This window comes from Rhipicephalus microplus, chromosome 3, assembly GCF_043290135.1.
Source record: "Rhipicephalus microplus isolate Deutch F79 chromosome 3, USDA_Rmic, whole genome shotgun sequence".
Lineage (NCBI taxonomy): Eukaryota > Metazoa > Arthropoda > Arachnida > Ixodida > Ixodidae > Rhipicephalus > Rhipicephalus microplus.
Window position 1 is genome coordinate 176,219,706 of NC_134702.1, and position 22,033 is coordinate 176,241,738.

Here is a 22,033-nt window from a genome sequence, read left to right on the forward strand (position 1 = left end):
AAACATAGCACCACCATAGGAGATGAAGCATGGCGTGGATGAGTCGTTCGGGCTGAAGTGCGTGTGGACGTACCGCATGATTGAGTCCCCGATGACGGCACACTTCTTAGGGTTGTAGCGACGAGAGAAGAGAGACGTGAGATGACGTCGAAGGCGGCCGATGGGGGCCGTGCCGAACTCGCCACTTTATTGCAGGCCTGAAGCGGAGCCACGTCAGCTACCAGCGTCCGCCACGCCAGGCGTGTCAGCTTCTTCTAAATCTCGTGCAGCTCTAGCTAGCATCAGCTGCACGAGAGGCGCGGCGCGGTGATGAAGAAATGATGATGGTGATGATGGCGCTACAGGGCTCCCCCCCCCCTAGCGCTTTGCGCGATTTGAAGGCATGTGAAAAAGAAAGAGAGCGACAAATGCTATATACAAGAACGGCAATCCATAAAGTGTTCATTTGGCCAGTCCAGGTTGTCAACGTTTATGGGCCATCAAAAGGCAGTGTGTCCCCGGAGGGCGACTCTGGGAGAAGCGCAAGGGACGAAGAAGGAAGTGCCGGGTCGCTGTGGTAGTCGACAAGCGGGTCTCATGGTGACCTGGCCGGACAGGCCGAGAGTGGACCGTGTGTCGCGAGGTCATGCCGCCAACATCGGGAGAGGGCCGGCAGTGCGGGCCCTGACGTTGGGGTCGACGAAACACAGACCTCAAAGTCGAGCGGCGTCTGACGTGCCGGCATAGACAGACGTGCCGACCCCCGCAGGAACGTGTCCCAACAATACCACCAAGTGCGCGGTGGGCAGTCGGGCACACGACCAGTGGTGGGACACCGCGTCGGACAGGCCGAGTAGGCGCCTGCGCCGTCTTCAGGGCCGTGACCGCAACCCGTGGCCGCGCAGCAGGGCGGCCCAAAAGTTGCCGCAATGTGTGACGCCAAGCACGCCGTCATCGCCGACGTAGGGCAACGGGTGGCAGACACGAATGAGGCATGAGCGCCGTCGCGGTTGTGACACGCGAGCTGGCATTGTGGACACACGTCTGGCCGTTGCCGTCCGGAGGCAAAGGCTCCGTGGAATGGCGGTGGTGGAACCCAGCCAGCGTGGGCTCGCCCGGAGCACTGGGCGGGACACCTGTGCTCGTGCAATGACCTCCGGCAGTCCACGCACGAGGGCTGGCGTGCAGGTCTGCACAATTGATGGCCGCCTCCAGCCAACACCCCCCAGACTGCCCCACCGCAGGCGCTACATGCCTGGTGAGCCCCGTCCGAAACGGACCGGGCACGTCGTCCTCAAGCGCGTCAGTCACAGTCGCAGCGTCTTGGAAGCCTGGCCGTGGTTGATGGCTGGCGGCCTCAACCTCAGCTGCGGGAAACTGCGAGGACGATGCTGGTCGCTGCTGGCAGGACGCGCAGAGCGTTGTGGCTGGTAGAGAGTTTCTTTCGTACATTGGCGGTGGTGAAGGTTCCGCGACCGGGAGGTGAATAGCAGGCGGATGGACGTCAGCGCCAGACTCCGAGGCGTGCGGCCAGGTAGCCGTCGTGGAGTCGGGTAGGGCCATGGTGTGACGTGCCGTAGATTTCACGGAAGACGTGCAGGTGGCAGGCACGTGTAATGAAGCTCCGCACGGGGTCTCTGAGGGAATGTACCTCTCGGAGGGAAGGTCAGTCGCAGTGGGGGAGTCTTCTACCTCGCGGTCGTGATCAGGTGCAGGAGTGGATGTTTCTGCGACCGGATCAGGTGTAGAAGTAGTCGAAGCCGGGGTACCGAGGTAGCGGTCAATGGAGGGCTGCGAACCGGTTCGTACCTTGCTCTGCGACGCCTGGGAAACCTGCCTGGTGCGGGTAAACGGAAGCGGACGGTATGTGAGGCCATGTCTGGCAAGCACCGCCGAGCAGAGGTCATCGTAAGGCTGCGGGCTGGTACTTGAAGTGGCAGCAAGATGGCGCAACTCTACCGGAAGGGCGTCGAGAAGAATGGCGTGCATCAGCAGCTGGTCCGTGATGCCATTCACCGCAAGAACGGCGTCGAGCTGCATAAACCATACCTTGGGGTAGGTCGATTGGAACGGCGGCACTGGTGGGCAGAGTTGCGGGAACATGGCAGCGGGCCGCTCGGCGAAGGGCGTGTTCTCCGGGTCACCAATGTAGCGACGAGAGAAGAGAGACGTGAGATGACGTCGAAGGCGGCCGATGGGGGCCGTGCCAAACTCGCCACTTTATTGCAGGCCTGAAGTGGAGCCACGTCAGCTACCAGCGTCCGTCACGCCAGGCGTGTCAGCTCCTTCTAAATCTCGAGCAGCTCGAGCTAGCATCAGCTGCGCGAGAGGCGCGGCGCGGTGATGAAGAAATGATGATGGTGATGATGGCGCTACAGGGTAATTTGGATATCTCCGCGACAAACGCTCCGTTGATGATGTACTGGCAGCCATGGTTCAGGTCAGTGGGAGTAATAATTCAATAGGCCAGTTAGTCTTCGTGAAGGTTTGGGATATGGCACAACGGGAGCGTTGTCAACAAGGATAAATATATTTATTTCCCAACAGTTTCGGGAGGGGTCCTCCCTTCATCAGGGGATGAGTTATACTGACATGAGCTTCCAAACTTTGTTGCTGCCGCGTCCCTCTCTCCTTGAAAGACGTTTGCGAGAGTGAGAGGGAACTTGAAAAAGGAAAAACAAAAAACAAAAAGGGGGAGAAAAGGACGAAAAAAAAGAAAAGAAAGAAAGTAAAAAGAGGAAGAACCACTGTCAACACTGAGAACAAAGTCAACTGTCAATCTACATCCACATACGGTTCATATCACGTGCTGTTCAGTTGTTGACATGTGTCGGGCCACCCAAAATTGTCGCCGCGGTGCCGGGAGGGTCCGTGACGGCGCGCGTAAAGAAAGGGGTTCTCCCGTAATGGGTTGTTCGGCGGGCAGCGGGCGGCGTGCGTAAAGGAAAGGTTTCTCGTTAATGGGTCGGTCGGCTATTTACCTTTAATCTTCGTCCGTTTCCCTTCAATTGTCATGAAGTTGTAGGCGAACGTAAACACTTTGTATGTGCATGTGGAAAAAAAGAAAGAAAAGAAAGGAGAGTGTACACGTACGAGTCAGTCAGAAAAAAGCATGGTCTCCAGCTATCAATCTTTGTCACCAATTTTCTCCTGGCTTACTTCTCGGAGGTAGTTGAGTTTTCCGGGGTCCTCGTTGATGCCGGCTACTAATGTACGAAATTTGAAAATAAAATATGCCTCACGCTGTTCGCGTTCGCGTCTGTTTGAGAAACCGGACTGCAAAAAAGTTACGCTGGTATTTTCAAAACTGTGGTTTGGCAGGCGCAGATGTCTAGATAAAGGTAGCTTCGGCAGTGAAGTGGCGTGGTACCGGTGATTATTGAACCGCAGCCGAAATGGCGTGTCTGTTTGGCCGATATATTCTTGTCCGCAGATGTTGCAATGTAGCATGTATATTACGTTACTGGAGTCACAATTAAGGCTTTCAGTTATGCAGAATTAGAAATCCGAGAAGTTCGCTTTGGATTCACGTGTTGTGACCATCTGTGGGCATACTTTGCATCGAGCTTTTCCGCAGGGATGGCACCCTGATTAAATTTTGGGGGTGTTTGTTTTTGCTCTGACAACAATGTCCTGCAGGTTTTTATCCTGGCGGTACACCACGTGAGGTGGCTTTGCGAAAATAGAAGTTAGTCGTTTGCTTTGCCTGATTATGTTGAAATGGCGGGAAAGTATGTTGTTGATTCGTGGCGCTGATGAGGAGTAAGTTAGTACAAGGTTCGTTTGAGAAGTCGTTTTAGATACTCTGTTTGGTCCCTTAATTATATCATTCCTGTTCACGTTGCGAGCACGTAGTATGGCATCGTCAATAATGTCTTCCGGATAATCTTGTTTCAATAAGGAATGCTTTAGGTGTTCCGCGTGTCTCTCGAATTCCCGGATTTCGGTGCATATTCTTCGGTACCGGTAGGCCTGAGAATATGGAATACCCGTTTTGCAATGCTTTGGGTGGGTGCTGTTGAAATGTAGGTGCATTTGACGGTCTGTAGGCCTTTTGTAAAGGTTTGTTGACAAGCGGTCATTTTCGACCGTGACAGTGACGTCCAAAAAGTTAATGCTTGTTTTGGAAATTTTGTGCGTGAATTTTATTGACGGGTGGCATTTGTTAAGATCCTCTATGAAGCGGAAAAGATTTCCCTCATCATGGTTCCATATCATAAAAATATCGTCTAAGTATCTTCTGTAGTAGAAAGGTTTCAAGGTGCGTCCCTCAATGAATGGGATTTCAAGTGAAGCCATAAAGGTGCTCGCGAAGTTTGGGGTCATTTTCGTGCCCATTGCAGGGCCACTTACCTGAAGGAAATGCTTGCCGTTGAACTCAAAATGGTTATAATTTAGTACAAGTTCAAGAAGTGTAAACAGTACCTCGCCACTTACACTAGTCGATGAGTAAGATTTTACATATTCAGAAACCATAGCCGCTATTCCGTCATGGTGGGGTATGTTGGTGTACAGTGAGCAGACGTCCATGGTCACCAAAAAACTGCCGCCTGGGATGTCGAGACTTGAAGTTTCGCAGATGAAGTGGTTTGTGTCCTTTAGGTAATAGAGAAAATTTGGGGGGATGTTTTTTATTAAGGAATTGATGAATTCTGATATATTTTCTGTTGATGTGCTGTTACTGGATACTATCGGACGTCCCGGATTACCTGCCTTGTGTATTTTGGGAAGCAAATAGAATCGACCGGGAACAGAATGGGCCGGTAACATTGCTTTTACCATTCTGCCGGTAATTTTCTCGTCCCGGCGGAGATTGTTTAGGGTTACTTTTATCTCCCTTTCAAATTCGGGAGTCGGGTCTGTTGGAAGTTCTTTGTAGAATTTTGTGTCTGATAGCTGTCGTTCCCCTTCCTTTAAGTAGTCCGACGTGTTTAGAATTACTATGCAGCCCCCTTTATCAGCAGGTTTGAAAGTAATTCCAGTGTTTTTTCGTAGTTCATCGAGTGCCCTTCGTTCTGACTTTGATAAGTTGTTTCAAAATGGCCGATTTTTTTCATACGCTCTGATGATATCTTTTTGAACTGCTGATATATACATATCGAGGTGTTTGTCCCTCTGCTAACCCGGACACCATGATTTGTCACCACGAATCACTCTATTCTCGTCCGTACAGTCCTTGCGATCATGAAAGTATTCACGGAGGCGGAGGTCACGCGCAAAGTTATCGAGGTCTTGGTACAGTTCAAATTCATTGAATCTACCGGATGATGGACAAAAGGTCAAGCCTCTCGACAAAAGTTGAAGCTGAGCGGGTGTGAGTGTTGTGTTTGACAGATTGAGGACATTTTCCTCATAAGTTTTCGGCTGCTCTTGGCTATCACGTGGCACGGGAGTGTCAGCGTCATATTCGAGAGTAAGGATGTTTTGATTAAGATTACATTGTAGTTTTGAGTTCCCATTTTTATCCTCAAAGTTAGGTTGTGGTACGGGTGGTCCCTGGCGTTCTTGTACGGCCTTATTCCTTTTTTCCTGTTGCAGAGCAGTGGAGCTACTGCAGTCCCGCTTGAATTTTCTATCTTTTGCTACTAAAATTTCGCCTCTCTTCTTTAGTTCATATCTTTCCAGTTCTCTTGCCTCATGCTCTCCGAGATTAGATACCAATTTCTGCGTGGCCTCCGTGACACTGTATTCGGCGGCCTTACGCTCACGATGGTCCGCAATGACCCGAGTCAGTTGCAAGGACGCTTCTAGTAATATTTTTTCCCACTTCCCCCTTTCTGCTTCACTTAGTGTAGACATTGAGGGGTTGCAGGCTAGGCGGAGGCCCTTAGGTGCAATTTCGTGAGATAGATATTTGGTTAGTTGTTCCGCGTGTTTTTCGTATTGCACCCGCTTTTCAATGATTTTCCTAATCGATAGAAATGAGTGGGATCATGCGTGTTTAAGACTGCCCGTACCTTTTGTTTCCCCGTGTCATTTGGAAGCCGCCGCCTTGGTCTTCGTAGAATTTGTCCGCTTGGTGTTGTAAGGCATCGCTGGTGAGAGTGGCGACGTCGTCACTGCTGGGACCCTGGATGGCTCTTTGTGTCCCTCGGCTCCCTGTTGTTAGCGGGTTTGGCACTGGAGTTTGCCGTGCAAGCCATTGCCGCCGATCTCTGACTCACTGGTGGGACTCGCTGGCTCGCTGGCCTCGCTGGTGGCAGTGGCGACATCGTCACTGCTGGTGCCCTGGATGGCTCTGTGTGTCGCTCGGCTCCTTGTTGTTGAGGGGGCTTGGCACTGGAGTTGTCCGTGCAAGCGATCGCCGCCGATCTCCATGCCGCCGACGTCCATTGCAGCTGCACCCTCGTTTGCTGTGCCAGCAGCGCGACTCCCTCGAAGCTTGCATGTAAGCCGTCAGCAGCCAGGAAGCGGCGCAGCGGGAGTGTTGAGAAACCACGTTTGTCGTAATAGACGCCTGCTCCCAACAACCCGTAGTGGCAGAGACGGCGGGCATCTCTGCTGAATCGCTGTACCTCCATATTAAACCGATTCTTTGATCGCCAGTTCGAGTCCCGCCGTCGGCGATTGGGTGCGCGAGGTAGTGGCAGACTAAGATGCAGTGTCTTGATGTTCGGGCGCATCTGCCTCAATCGCTTCAATGCCTCTCTCAACGAATCCAGTGATCTTGAAGAGCTCGTCTTCAGGATGTCCGTGGTGCCCACATGCAGAAACAACGTGTCCACCCGGTAAGGTCGGTACTCAAGTAGCGCCGGAATGTCCGAAAACATAGCACCACCATAGGAGATGAAGCATGGCGTGGATGAGTCGTTCGGGCTGAAGTGCGTGAGGACGTACCGCATGATTGAGTCCCCGATGACGGCACACTTCTTAGGGTTGTAGCGACGAGAGAAGAGAGACGTGAGATGACGTCGAAGGCGGCCGATGGGGGCCGTGCCGAACTCGCCACTTTATTGCGGGCCTGAAGCGGAGCCACGTCAGCTACCAGCGTCCGCCACGCCAGGCGTGTCAGCTTCTTCTAAATCTCGTGCAGCTCGAGCTAGCATCAACTGCACGAGAGGCGCGGCGCGGTGATGAAGAAATGATGATGGTGATGATGGCGCTACAGGGCTCCCCCCCTAGCGCTTTGCGCGATTTGAAGGCATGTGAAAAAGAAAGAGAGCGACAAATGCTATATACAAGAACGGCAATCCATAAAGTGTTCATTTGGCCAGTCCAGGTTGTCAACGTTTATGGGCCATCAGAAGGCAGTGTGTCTCCGGAGGGCGACTCTGGGAGAAGCGCAAGGGACGAAGAAGGAAGTGCCGGGTCGCTGTGGTAGTCGACAAGCGGGTCTCATGGTGACCTGGCCGGACAGGCCGAGAGTGGACCGTGTGTCGCGAGGTCATGCCGCCAACATCGGGAAAGGGCCGGCAGTGCGGGCCCTGACGTTGGGGTCGACGCAACACAGACCTCAAAGTCGAGCGGCGTCTGACGTGCCGGCATAGACAGACGTGCCGACCCCCGCAGGAACGTGTCCCAACAATACCACCAAGTGCGCGGTGGGCAGTCGGGCACACGACCAGTGGTGGTACACCGCGTCGGACAGGCCGAGTAGGCGCCTGCGCCGTCTTCAGGGCCGTGACCGCAACCCGTGGCCGCGCAGCAGGGCGGCCCAAAAGTTGCCGCAATGTGTGACGCCAAACACGCCGTCATCGCCGACGTAGGGCAACGGGTGGCAGACACGAATGAGGCATGAGCGCCGTCGCGGTTGTGACACACGAGCTGGCATTGTGGACACACGTCTGGCCGTTGCCGTCCGGAGGCAAAGGCTCCGGGGAATGGCGGTGGTGGAACCCAGCCAGCGTGGGCTCGCCCGGAGCACTGGGCGGGACACCTGTGCTCGTGCAATGACCTCCGGCAGTCCACGCACGAGGGCTGGCGTGCAGGTCTGCACAATTGATGGCCGCCTCCAGCCAACACCCCCCAGACTGCCCCACCGCAGGCGCTACATGCCTGGTGAGCCCCGTCCGAAACGGACCGGGCACGTCGTCCTCAAGCGCGTCAGTCACAGTCGCAGCGTCTTGGAAGCCTGGCCGTGGTTGATGGCTGGCGGCCTCAACCTCAGCTGCGGGAAACTGCGAGGACGATGCTGGTCGCTGCTGGCAGGACGCGCAGAGCGTTGTGGCTGGTAGAGAGTTTCTTTCGTACATTGGCGGTGGTGAAGGTTCCGCGACCGGGAGGTGAATAGCAGGCGGATGGACGTCAGCGCCAGACTCCGAGGCGTGCGGCCAGGTAGCCGTCGTGGAGTCGGGTAGGGCCATGGTGTGACGTGCCGTAGATTTCACGGAAGACGTGCAGGTGGCAGGCACGTGTGATGAAGCTCCGCACGGGGGCTCTGAGGGAATGTACCTCTCGGAGGGAAGGTCAGTCGCAGTGGGGGAGTCTTCTACCTCGCGGTCGTGATCAGGTGCAGGAGTGGATGTTTCTGCGACCGGATCAGGTGTAGAAGTAGTCGAAGCCGGGGTACCGAGGTAGCGGTCAATGGAGGGCTGCGAACCGGTTCGTACCTTGCTCTGCGACGCCTGGGAAACCTGCCTGGTGCGGGTAAACGGAAGCGGACGGTATGTGAGGCCATGTCTGGCAAGCACCGCCGAGCAGAGGTCATCGTAAGGCTGCGGGCTGGTACTTGAAGTGGCAGCAAGATGGCGCAACTCTACCGGAAGGGCGTCGAGAAGAATGGCGTGCATCAGCAGCTGGTCCGTGATGCCATTCACCGCAAGAACGGCGTCGAGCTGCATAAACTATACCTTGGGGTAGGTCGATTGGAACGGCGGCACTGGTGGGCAGAGTTGCGGGAACATGGCAGCGGGCCGCTCGGCGAAGGGCGTGTTCTCCGGGTCACCAATGTAGCGACGAGAGAAGAGAGACGTGAGATGACGTCGAAGGCGGCCGATGGGGGCCGTGCCGAACTCGCCACTTTATTGCAGGCCTGAAGTGGAGCCACGTCAGCTACCAGCGTCCGTCACGCCAGGCGTGTCAGCTCCTTCTAAATCTCGCGCAGCTCGAGCTAGCATCAGCGTCGCGAGAGGCGCGGCGCGGTGATGAAGAAATGATGATGGTGATGTTGGCGCTACAGGGTAATTTGGATATCTCCGCGACAAACGCTCCGTTGATGATGTACTGGCAGCCATGGTTCAGGTCAGTGGGAGTAATAATTCAATAGGCCAGTTAGTCTTCGTGAAGGTTTGGGATATGGCACAACGGGAGCGTTGTCAACAAGGATAAATATATTTATTTCCCAACAGTTTCGGGAGGGGTCCTCCCTTCATCAGGGGATGAGTTATACTGACATGAGCTTCCAAACTTCGTTGCTGCCGCGTCCCTCTCGCCTTGAAAGACGTTTGCGAGAGTGAGAGGGAACTTGAAAAAGGAAAAACAAAAAACAAAAAGGGGGAGAAAAGGACGAAAAAAAAGAAAAGAAAGAAAGTAAAAAGAAGAAGAACCAATGTCAACACTGAGAACAAAGTCAACTGTCAATCTACATCCACATACGGTTCATATCACGTGCTGTTCAGTTCTTGACATGTGTCGGGCCACCCAAGATTGTCGCCGCGGTGCCGGGAGGGTCCGTGACGGCGCGCGTAAAGAAAGGGGTTCTCCCGTAATGGGTTGTTCGGCGGGCAGCGGGCGGCGTGCGTAAAGGAAAGGTTGCTCGTTAATGGGTCGGTCGGCTATTTACCTTTAATCTTCGTCCGTTTCCCTTCAATTGTCATGAAGTAGTAGGCGAACGTAAACACTTTGTATGTGCATGTGGAAAAAAAGAAAGAAAAGAAAGGAGAGTGTACACGTACGAGTCAGTCAGAAAAAAGCATGGTCTCCAGCTATCAATCTTTGTCACCAATTTTCTCCTGGCTTACTTCTCGGAGGTAGTTGAGTTTTCCGGGGTCCTAGTTGATGCCGGCTACTAATGTACGAAATTTGAAAATAAAATATGCCTCACGCTGTTCGCGTTCGCGTCTGTTTGAGAAACCGGACTGCAAAAGAGTTACGCTGATATTTTCAAAACTGTGGTTTGGCAGGCGCAGATGTCTAGATAAAGGTAGCTTCGGCAGTGAAGTGGCGTGGTACCGGTGATTATTGAACCGCAGCCGAAATGGCGTGTCTGTTTGGCCGATATATTCTTGTCCGCAGATGTTGCAATGTAGCATGTATATTACGTTACTGGAGTCACAATTAAGGCTTTCAGTTATGCAGAATTAGAAATCCGAGAAGTTCGCTTTGGATTCACGTGTTGTGACCATCTGTGGGCATACTTTGCATCGAGCTTTTCCGCAGGGATGGCACCCTGATTAAATTTTGGGGGTGTTTGTTTTTGCTCTGACAACAATGTCCTGCAGGTTTTTATCCTGGCGGTACACCACGTGAGGTGGCTTTGCGAAAATAGAAGTTAGTCGTTTGCTTTGCCTGATTATGTTGAAATGGCGGGAAAGTATGTTGTTGATTCGTGGCGCTGATGAGGAGTAAGTTAGTACAAGGTTCGTTTGAGAAGTCGTTTTAGATACTCTGTTTGGTCCCTTAATTATATCATTCCTGTTCACGTTGCGAGCACGTAGTATGGCATCGTCAATAATGTCTTCCGGATAATTTTGTTTCAATAAGGAATGCTTTAGGTGTTCCGCGTGTCTGTCGAATTCCCGCATTTCGGTGCATATTCTTCGGTACCGGTAGGCCTGAGAATATGGATTACCCGTTTTGCAATGCTTTGGATGGGTGCTGTTGAAATGTAGGTGCATTTGACGGTCTGTAGGCTTTTTGTAAAGGTTTGTTGACAAGTGGTCATTTTCGACCGTGACAGTGACGTCCAAAAAGTTAATGCTTGTTTTGGAAATTTTGTGCGTGAATTTATTGACGGGTGGCATTTGTTAAGATCCTCCATGAAGCGGAAAAGATTTCCCTCATCATGGTTCCATATCATAAAAATATCGTCTAAGTATCTTCTGTAGTAGAAAGGTTTCAAGGTGCGTCCCTCAATGAATGGGATTTCAAGTGAAGCCATAAAGGTGCTCGCGAAGTTTGGGGCCATTTTCGTGCCCATTGCAGTGCCACTTACCTGAAGGAAATGCTTGCCGTTGAACTCAAAATGGTTATAATTTAGTACAAGTTCAAGAAGTGTAAACAGTACCTCGCCACTTACACTAGTTGATGAGTAAGATTTTACATATTCAGAAACCATAGCCGCTATTCCGTCATGGTGGGGTATGTTGGTGTACAGTGAGCAGACGTCCATGGTCACCAAAAAACTGCCGCCTGGGATGTCGAGACTTGAAGTTTCGCAGATGAAGTGGTTTGTGTCCTTTAGGTAATAGAGAAAATTTGGCGGGATGTTTTTTATTAAGGAATTGATGAATTCTGATTTATTTTCTGTTGATGTGCTGTTACTGGATACTATCGGACGTCCCGGATTACCTGCCTTGTGTATTTTGGGGAGTAAATAGAATCGACCGGGAACAGAATGGGCCGGTAACATTGCTTTTACCATTCTGCCGGTAATTTTCTCGTCCCGGCGGAGATTGTTTAGGGTTACTTTTATCTCCCTTTCAAATTCAGAAGTCGGGTCCGTTGGAAGTTCTTTGTAGAATTTTGTGTCTGATAGCTGTCGTTCCCTTTCCTTTAAGTAGTCCGACGTGTTTAGAATTACTACGCAGCCCCCTTTATCAGCCGGTTTGATAGTAATTCCAGTGTTTTTTCGTAGTTCATCGAGTGCCCTTCGTTCTGACTTTGATATGTTGTTTCGAAATGGTTGATTTTTTTCATACGCTCCGATGATATCTTTTTGAACTGCTGATATATCCATATCGAGGTGTTTGTCCCTCTGCTCACCCGGACACCATGATTTGTCACCACCAATTACTCTATTCTCGTCCGTACAGTCCTTGCGATCATGAAGGTATTCACGAAGGCGGAGATCACGCGCAAAGTTATCGAGGACTTGGTACAGTTAAAATTCATTGAATCGACCGGATGATGGACAAAAGGTCAAACCTCTCGACAAAAATTGAAGCTGAGCGGGTGTGAGTGTTGTGTTTGACAGATTGAGGACATTTTCCTCATAAGTTTTCGGCTGCTCTTGGCTATCACGTGGCACGGGAGTGTCAGCATTTCATTCGAGAGTAAGGATGTTTTGATTAGGATTGCATTGTAGTTTTGAGTTCCAATTTTTCTCCTCAAAGTTAGGTTGTGGTACGGGTGGTCCCTAGCGTTCTTGTACGGCCTGATTCCTATTTTCCTGTTGCAGAGCAGTGGAGCTACTAAAGTCCCGCTTGAAGTTCCCTCTCACTCTCCCAAACGTCTTGCAAGGCGAGAGGGACGCGGCAGCAACGAAGTTTGGAAGCTGATGTCAGTATAACTCATCCGCTGATGAAGGGAGAACCCCTCCCGAAACTGTTGGGAAATAAATATATTTAGCCTTGTTGACAACGCTCCCGTTGTGCCATATCCCAAACCTCTCTTTCTCTCTCTCTCTCTCTCTCTCTCTCTCTCTCTCTCTATATATATATATATATATATATATATATATATATATATATATATATATATATATATATATATATATATATATATATAGGCATGGTGGTTGAGTGGCCGTAGCGTTGCATGTAGTCCAGTATATCCTCCGTGAGCGGTCACAACGTGGTTTATTTCGACGTTTCGGCCTAGAGTCTGGCCTTCATGAAGGCCAGACTTCAGAAGAAAGAAAATAAGAAGAAAGAAAAGTCGATGAAAAAATTACCAACTGTGAGCAGGAATCGAACCTACGACCTTCGAATTACGCGTTCGATGCTGTAACCACTGAGCTATCACAGCAGCCTTCCCTCCATCCACTTTTTTGGGTTTGACTCCTGCTCACAGTTGGTAATTTGTTCATCCACTTTTCTTTCTTCTTATTTACATTCCATTGGTTTTAATAACTTCCCCTGTACATTCCTTGGCATTACTGTCTGTTATATCTCATTAATATTGTGGTAAAACACGGAAAAACGAGCCCTCAGGTATACACTTCTTTCCCTTATTTCATTGAACGAGGGTATCGTACTGGCAGACTTGTTGTGGTTAGGTTGTATAAAAGGGACAATTAATCAGCTGCCCGCTCATAATAAGTTCACGTGCTACGTGACGCCAAACATGCGCATAAGAGTGTTTTCATACTCGTTGTTTCGCTTATAGATGGCGCTGACTGTCACTCCTACTTCTAAATTCACAGATAAACCCAAAAAAGTGGATGGAGGGAGGGCCGCTGTGATAGCTCAGTGGTAGAGCATCGAACGCGTAATTTGAAGGTCGTAGGTTCGATTCCTGCTCACAGTTGGTAATTTTTTCATCCACTTTTCTTTCTTCTTATTTACATTCCATTGGTTTTAATAACTTCCCCTGTACATTCCTTGGCATTACTGTCTGTTATATCTCATTAATATTGTGTTAAAACACGGAAAAACGAGCCCTCAGGTATACACTTCTTTCCCTTATTTCATTGAACGAGGGTATCGTACAGGCAGACTTGGTGTGTTTAGGTTGTATAAGAGGGACAATTAATCAGCTGCCCGCTCATAATAAGTTCACGCGCTACCTGACGCCAAACATGCGCATAAGAGTGTTTTCATACTCGTTGTTTGGCTTATGGATGGCGCTGACTGTCACTCCTACTTCTAAATTCACAGATAAACCCAAAAAAGTGGATGGAGGGAGGGCCGCTGTCATAGCTCAGTGGCAAGAGCATCGAACGCGTAATTCGAAGGTCGTAGGTTCGATTCCTGCTCACAGTTGGTAATTTTTTCGTCCACTTTTCTTTCTTCTTATTTACATTCCATTGGTTTAATAACTTCCCCTGTACATTCCTTGGCATTACTGTCTGTTATATCTCATATATATATATATATATATATATAGAATAAAGTCATTCGCTTGTCGCGCTCACAATATATATATATATATATATATATATATATTGTGAGCGCGACAAGCGAATGACTTTATTCTCTTTCATATGATCATCACCTGTACATCTTCATCTGAAAATATGATCACCAGCGTGATTTAGCTCGAGCCTGGCTAAATAAACCGGTTCCTCACAAGTGGTAAACTGTGCTTTTCGTTCCCTCAAGTCCTCTCGCCCGTTCTCGCTGGAGCTCCGCTCGGGTCGTCGCATACAACCCCCTGCCATGGCGAACCAAGAAAACCCTGGCCCATCCAACGTCGCTGTCCTACTGCAGCCACCGCCACCCGCTCCGCCCAACAACATTCGCCTGCGTGATCCACCTGTTTTTTCCGATCTCCGAGGCGATGATGTCGAAGCCTGGATCACGGTGTAACCGTGTAAGAAGGAGAGGTGACGGAACGACTGCGGCGAGCGGCCGCGACGAGCGCACTCCGTAGCGCTCGCAGTTGGCCGCCTCTCCACTAGATGGCGCGTGTCATTCTAGCCCTCCCGAGCGGCCGCTTGTTGAGCGCACCCCGTAGTGGAGTGTGACAGCAGCGTCGGCTTCGTTGCTTTGTTCCCGCAATTTAATTTGTCACACCTCGCATGCGTGCTTTATGGCCTCATAAGGCATCAGTGACATGGGGAAGTGCTTCGTCTCGCAGTACAACAGCGGCTACAAGTCGTGCAAGAAGAAATTCTCGCTCTTCAAGCCGCCCGCAGACGCCGAGAAACTCGCGGCATGGAGGCGGGCGATCCCACGAAAGGACCGTGTTCTGACCCGGAAAGACCTTGTGTGCGAGCGGCATTTTTGCTCCTTATTTCGTGAAGACATGGAGTGCCGAGTACAAGGGACATATCCTCATGCAAGGTGAGCATAGAGCTACGTTGGCGAAGGGCGTTGTACCATCAATTTTTTATGGATGCCCCGCTTACCTCACGAAGGAAGTGAAGCCTTCGAGAAAACCGGTGAAACGGAAAGCTAACACCAGTGAGCTGCCAGCCAAGTCACGCCGCCTGTCTCCCGGGAATGGAGAATGCAGTCATAGCGCAGCAAATGCACTTGAAAATCCACCAGAAGCTGATGACAACACGCTTGACTTAACAGAGAACAAAACTGGAATCGCAGAGCTTCGCTCATCCGCCTTTGACGTACTTTTTGAAAGTGCACAGTCCGCGCGTCTTCCCGAATCCTCATGGGCTGTACATCGCGTAGATATGGAGGGCATTCGAGATATTGTGCACTCGAAAATGGATGTGAAGCAAGATTCTGCGGCAGCGAATCTCTACATATCTAAGGCAGTGCACATCAAAAGTGACATGAGTGTGAACATTGTTCTGCTCGGGAAGTCCCTGAAACCTGCCGCCGCTGGGCTAATTGCGAGCGTGATGACCCTTTCTGATGTGGAACAAGTTGTGAACGCCGTAGAAGCAATCAAGGTTTGCTCAGGAGGACCGAGCATCAAGGAATATTCCAAAGCGGAGCCTCAGTGTGCTTATGGCGATCTTCTAGGAAAATGGAAGCATTCAAGGTGCACAATGACAGCGGCCGAAGGAAGTGTCTGCAAGGCTTGCAGCTCTCTTTGTGACACCCTCCGCATCCATACGTCTCGTCAGGTGGCCACAAAGAAGAGACGGAAGGTGCTTCAGCGCATTAGGATACCGGTGCAGTCTAAAGAAAGGGAAAAAATTGAAACACTCCGAAAGGCCAAGACGTCACTGACAAGGTCAAAGGAGCGCCTTTTGGCAAGGAACAAGGTGCTATTGATGGAACTGAAGCAGTCGAAGGACAAGATGAAGTCGCTTCAAAATGACCTCCAGCACCGCCTGCAGCAGCACGACATTCCGTCAGCACAGCTACTTCTCACTTCAGAGTGTCTTTCAGCAGCAAAATGCACAAATAAGAGAAACCGAAGATACACAGATGACTGGCTGTTACTGTGTCTCCTTCTTCATATCCGCAGTTCATCTACGTACTCGTTCTTGAGGAACAATGACATCCTCCCGCTGCCCTGTGTCACCACCATCAGGAAATACGTCAGCATGATGGGACTGAAGTGCGGCTTTGATGAGTGGTTTCTGGCAGCCCTCACAAAAAGATGGCAATCAAGAGTCTTATGAAACGAAGTGGAATGCTGGTGCTTGATGAAATTCAAGTCAGGAAAGAACTGGCCGTGAATTCGAAGACCATGACATACTCCGGGTCGGTTGACCATGGGCAGGACGATGGAGACTGTAAGGAGCTTGCCGACCATGAACTTTTATTTGCTTTTGCTCCATTTTCTGACAGCTATCTCGAGCCTGTTGCAGTTTTTGCATCGAAAGGATCAACGAAAGGAACTGTGCTTTCACAGCTGCTCCTCCAATGCATCCTAAAACTTGAACAAGCTGGAATACGCATCGATGGAGTTGTTTGTGATGGTGCATCAACCAATCATAGCATGTGGAAGCATTTCGGAGTTAGTGGTGTTTTGGGAAGTACCACCAACTCTTTTGAGCACCCATCTGACAGTTCAAGGCAAGTTTACATGCTCTCAGATGCACTGCATTTTTAAATGCATTAGAAACCGCCTCTACAGCAAGAAGGAGTTCCACATCAATGGTAAGTGTGTACGGTGGTCATGCTATGACGCTTTGTATGTAGGAGACACAAAGCACGCAGGGGATGAAAGAGCATGCCGAAAATCACATACAATCGTGTGAACCTTTCAAACATGTTGAAGATGAGAGTAAAGCTGGCAACGCAGATATTTAGCGAGTCTGTTGCCAAGGGGCTTCAGTTCTACGCTAAGCGGGGTGCGCCCCGATTGTATGATGTGAAGCCCACAGTGCAGTTTACTCTACTCATGAACAATCTGTTTGATGCCTTGAATCGTAGGTTTCCGGCTGAGGGAGTGCGACTGGGTGGAAATGACTTCCAAGTCATTGAAGACGCGTTACAGTGGCTTGACCAATGGGAAGAAGAAGTTGTGAGTGGAAAAATTCAAGAGGACTTTTTTTGACTCCCTCTACTGCAGAAGGCCTCAAGGTGACTTTAAAGTCAGTTGTTCAACTGTCAAATTACCTACTGACTGAGTGTGGCTTTGACTGCATCCTAACAGCAAAACTGAATCAAGACCACCTCGAGTGTTTCTTCGAAACGATTCGGCAAGCTGGAGGTCAGAACGAACACCCTACGTTCCCTACATTTCTCCAGCTTTATCGCACGCTTTCCCCGTACACCCTTCTCAAACCACCAAAATTTGGGTTCTGCGCGGTAAATGCCGAAAAAAAGACCTTGCATCACTCTTGGTGATATGAGGTTGGTATTTCAGCCAGATGAGCAGCAAACGAGCAGGTTTGATGGCCTGAGAGCGAGACTCGATGGACACATTGAGGAAGGAAGTTGGGAATGTGAAGATGTCCTGGAGCATGACTACAGGATGGCAGATACGTTAGACTGCATAATCTACTACGTCACTGGTTATCTTTGCAGAAAGATTGGTAAAAATACCGTGTGTGCTACCTGCAGAGATGCACTCATTAAACAAACTGGATTCTGTGGCATTCCAGAGGCAGATCTGGTGAATTGCAAAACGCGTTTAAGCTCATCCATCCAAAGTTGAACATATACTACCTCCTGAAGGCAACGAAAAAGGAGTTCGCGAAACAGCCCAGTGACAACTGTGTGTACAGTAAGACACTGGACCATTTGCTGCTTACATATCCTTTCATGTTCCCATGTTCCCTGCACAAAGCAGACGTAATGGCGAAGGTGCTGCACTACTACATTTGCATGAGGATGCGGCAGCACTGCGATCAGCAGCGACAAAAGCAGGCACAGAGAAGTCAAGAAATGAGGAAGCAGTCCAAGCTTGTCTGTGTTGCTCTGTGCTTTACAGTGACCTTGTGAAGGTGATCTTTACAGTGACCTAGCTGTGCTACAGTGACAGAAGTGACCTTGCTTTTTGCCTTGAAAGCACATTAAACAGGCAAATAAAATTGAGAGAATCTGTCCTATTATTTATATGCCACCGAAAGCATAAAATAAAAGTCCACCATTTTCTTATTTGCATTACCAACAAGTGAAACTGCCCAAAATACTATGGTCGCATGATTGATTCACGATATTTGCTAACATTCAGGAAGTACATGTAGCTTGTCAGTCTTCGTAAATTAGACTCGGAAACCAACAAAAGTGTCTTCCCAGAAACCCGCTAGCGGTAGCGTATATATTTATTGTAAACTGAAGTAGGAAGTTTTAGCAGACAATGTTTTGAGCGCGGAAGGCAAAATGCGCGAGACACCGAGAACTGCCCGTTGCGACTGTGCTGATGATCGTTGTGAGCGCCAGCAGCTAGCGAGATCTGCGAACTAGTTGCGCGGCAAGCCCTCGTTTGCGATGTAAGGAAAAATCTACGATCATAATGACCCCCAATGGCTTTTATTTGCGGCTTAGCAAGCCGCAAGCCCTCCGTCCTGACGGCCGCTACGCGAAGCGATGGGCCGGAGTTTGTGGAGCCATCTGCTATCGCGCCGGATAACTCCGTCCATTACGGGGCCGCGCTACAGGAGCGGCGTTCGGTCACTTCTCCTTCTTACACCATGGCCTGGATCAAGAACTACCACCTCGTCAGCGATTTGAACAGGTGGGACAATCCACAGAAGTTGCGCAGCGTCCCATTTTACTTGTCCGATGTTGCGAAAACTTGGTTCTGGAACCACCACCCGGATCTTCTCGAATGGGACACTTTCGAGCAGCAAATTCGTCAGATATTTGGTGCCCCTGCAGTTCGCACAGAGGCAGTAAAGAAGAATCTCGCTGAATGCAGGCAGCTGCCGGGTGAATCTTACACCTCTTATATTGAGGATGTCCTTGCACTGTGCAAGCGCGTTAACACCGGCATGTCTCAGAACGACCAAATACGCCACATTATTAAATGCATTAACACCGTCGCCTTTAACGCCCTCGCCACGCAAAATCCTGCCACCACCCAGGACGTGATATCCATCTGTCAGCGACTTGACGAGCTTCAGTCTCTTCGCCTTTGCTACGATACCACCGACGTTCGTTGGCCTGCACCCCTCGACTTGCGTGAACTTATTCGCGACATCGTTCGTGAAGAGCTGCACGGGCGCTGCTCTTCCTGTGCTGCGGTAGTTACTTTCCCTTCTGAAAAAGATGGCTTACGAGACCTTATTAAACAAGAGATGGCCTCCGCATCGCGTCCGACGTGTTCCAACAGTCGCTGCGTGCACCAGACGTGCATGTACGCCGAAGTTGCCGCGCTCTCTGCCGCACCCACCGTTTCTGTGCCTACAACATCAGACCATACGCAGCTGTGGCTTCGTTATCACCACCAGTTCGTGCACCACCTTACTACGCGCCTCAGCGCCCACCTCGACCAATCTGTTACTACTGCGGCTATCGAGGACATATCGCTCGGTTTTGTCGAAGGCGCCAACAAGACGAGCAATGCGGCTACGCTCCCAAAGAACATCGAAGCTTTCGTTCGACCATGAACTACCTACGACCACCCTCCCGATCGTCCTATTACCGTTCACCGTCTCCTACTTACCATAGGGACACGCCTGGAATTCCCGCACGTCTCGCCGCAGGTCGCCTTCGCCAGGTCGCCGTTCAGTGTCGCCTCTGCGGCCCGCCTTCCATTTCACGAACGCTCATGCGGAAAACTCCCCAATGCAGTTTTAGGAGGGGAAACTGCATCCCTTGGACCGCTAACCATTCCTCCCGAGCGGCCATCGAATTTGATAGTAGTGTTTCTAGAAGGTGTACGCGTTGAGGCTCTTGTAGACCCTGGCACTGCCGTTTCGATTATTCGTGCTGATTTTTGTTCCCGCCTTCGAAAAGTCACCACAACTTATGGCGGCCCACCTCTACGTGCGGCGACCAACGCTCTCATTCGTCCACTTGCACAGTGTACCGTTCGTGTCTGCATAGAAGGCATTCGTCATCTCATTGTTTTGGCGGTATTTCGTGAGTGCACCCACGCTCTCATTTTTGGGTGGGATTTCTTGTCTTCTGCGTCCGCTTTTATATCATGTCACCAGCGCCTCCTGCATCTAAATGCAACTTACTCTTCTCCTCTTGAACACGATGTACGCATCCGCCTTGTCACCAAGTCAGATTATGTACTTCGGCCATACATCGAATAAATTATAAGTGTTAATTGCACCGACATTGTTGATGGAGACGTACTAATTCTCCCTTACGGTCATACCCTACGTAGGGGCATTGGGATCACACCAGGGCTTATTCGCTTCTTCGATGGGTCTACGTACCTAACCGCCATAAATCAAACGCCCGAGCGTGTACTGCTCCCCTGTGGCTCAACAGTATCTTGCGCGGTCGACAGTGAGCTTGTTGCGATTGTTACTCTTCCGAACAACAACCACAACGATGTTACGAAGTCACAATCACTGCCAATCAATGCCTCTGCCACACCTGTGTCGGCAACATTAAGCAATGACTTAACACCTGATCAAACTGAAGATTTGCTCGCCCTGTTAAATAGACACCGTTCTCTATTTGACGTGAACTCGCCCACCCTCAGCATGGCTACTACCGCTACTCACAGCATCCAGACTGACGGCTCTCGTATTGTACATCGGCGTCCTTGTCGCGTGTCTCAGACAGAACGCAAGATCATCGAGAGAAGGCAAGAGAAGGCAAGCGAGAAGGCAAGCGAGATCCCAGAGAAGGCAAGCGAGTTAGGGGGAGACAGAAGGTTAGGTGGGCAGATGAGTTCAATAAGTTTGCGGGTGTAAATTGGCAGCAGCAAGCACAGGACCGGGTTAACTGGCGGAACATAGGAGAGGCCTTTGTCCTGCAGTGGACGTAGTCAGGCTGCTGCAGCTGCTGCTGATATATATGTGTGTGTGTGTGCAGGCATGGTGGTTGGGTGGTTGTAGCGTTGCAAGGATTCCCAGAGAAGGCAAGCGAGTTAGGGGGAGACAGAAGGTTGGGTGGGCAGATGAGATTAAGAAGTTTGCCGGTGTAAATTGGCAGCAGCAAGCACAGGACTGTGTTAACTGGCGGAACATGGGAGAGGCCTTTGTCCTGCAGTAGACATAGTCAGGCTGCTGCTGCTGCTGCTGATATATATGTGTGTGTGTGTGTGCAGGAATGGTAGTTGCATGGTTGTAGCGTTGCAAGTAGTCAATTAGATCCTCAATGAGCAGTCACAACGTATGTATATATATAGGCAGGCATGGTGGTTGAGTGGCCGTAGCGTTGCAAGTAGTCAAGTATATCCTCCGTGAGCGGTCTGAACGTGGTTTATTTTGACGTTTCGACCTAGAGTCTGGCCTTCATGAGGATTGAGTCCCGATTCTGATGAAGGCCAGACGCTAGGCCCAAACGTCGAAATAAACCGCATTGGGACCGCTCACGGAGGACCTACTTAAATATATATATATATATATATATATATATATATATATATATATATATATATATATATATATATATATATATACACGGGCGGGTCAAGTGACAACCACGTTATTATTATGTTTAGACATCGCGAAACTCGGCTGCTGTAGGGCAATCGAGTGCACATGACGTGCCTTCATTTGAGCGAGCACCGGTGCCAATTTGTCGACGATACATAGTTGAACAAATAAACAGTAATGGATTACAGAAGCGTATGACGGAGACTGCTATAAGACAAGCGCGTTGGAGTGCTATCGGGATTCGCCGGTGCCTGTGGAGAGGCTAACATGAAAAAACCAAAGGGATGGTTTTATTGTCGATAGAAACAGAACCTAAAAGTTGGGCGCCCAAGCTGAAGTAATTGTGAAGTCGTTTTATTGGGCAAGGATGTGAAGTAAAAAAACAAATTAAAAATGCCAGGTTCAGCCCTAAATTGAGAATACTTAAAATACTTTTACGCATTTTGTTTGAATTATGTGTTCACCATTGAATTAGTTGCATTGTCATAAGAACGTCGGGATGGAAAGGGAAGAAAAGATTTTAAAAGTGCAGGAACGCAAGCAGTTGTGCAAGCATTTGGCAGCATTTCATCGCAAGTTTCGTCTCACAGTTTTAATATTATTCACTTCATAACTACTCACTTAATTGCCAGCATTGAAGTTACA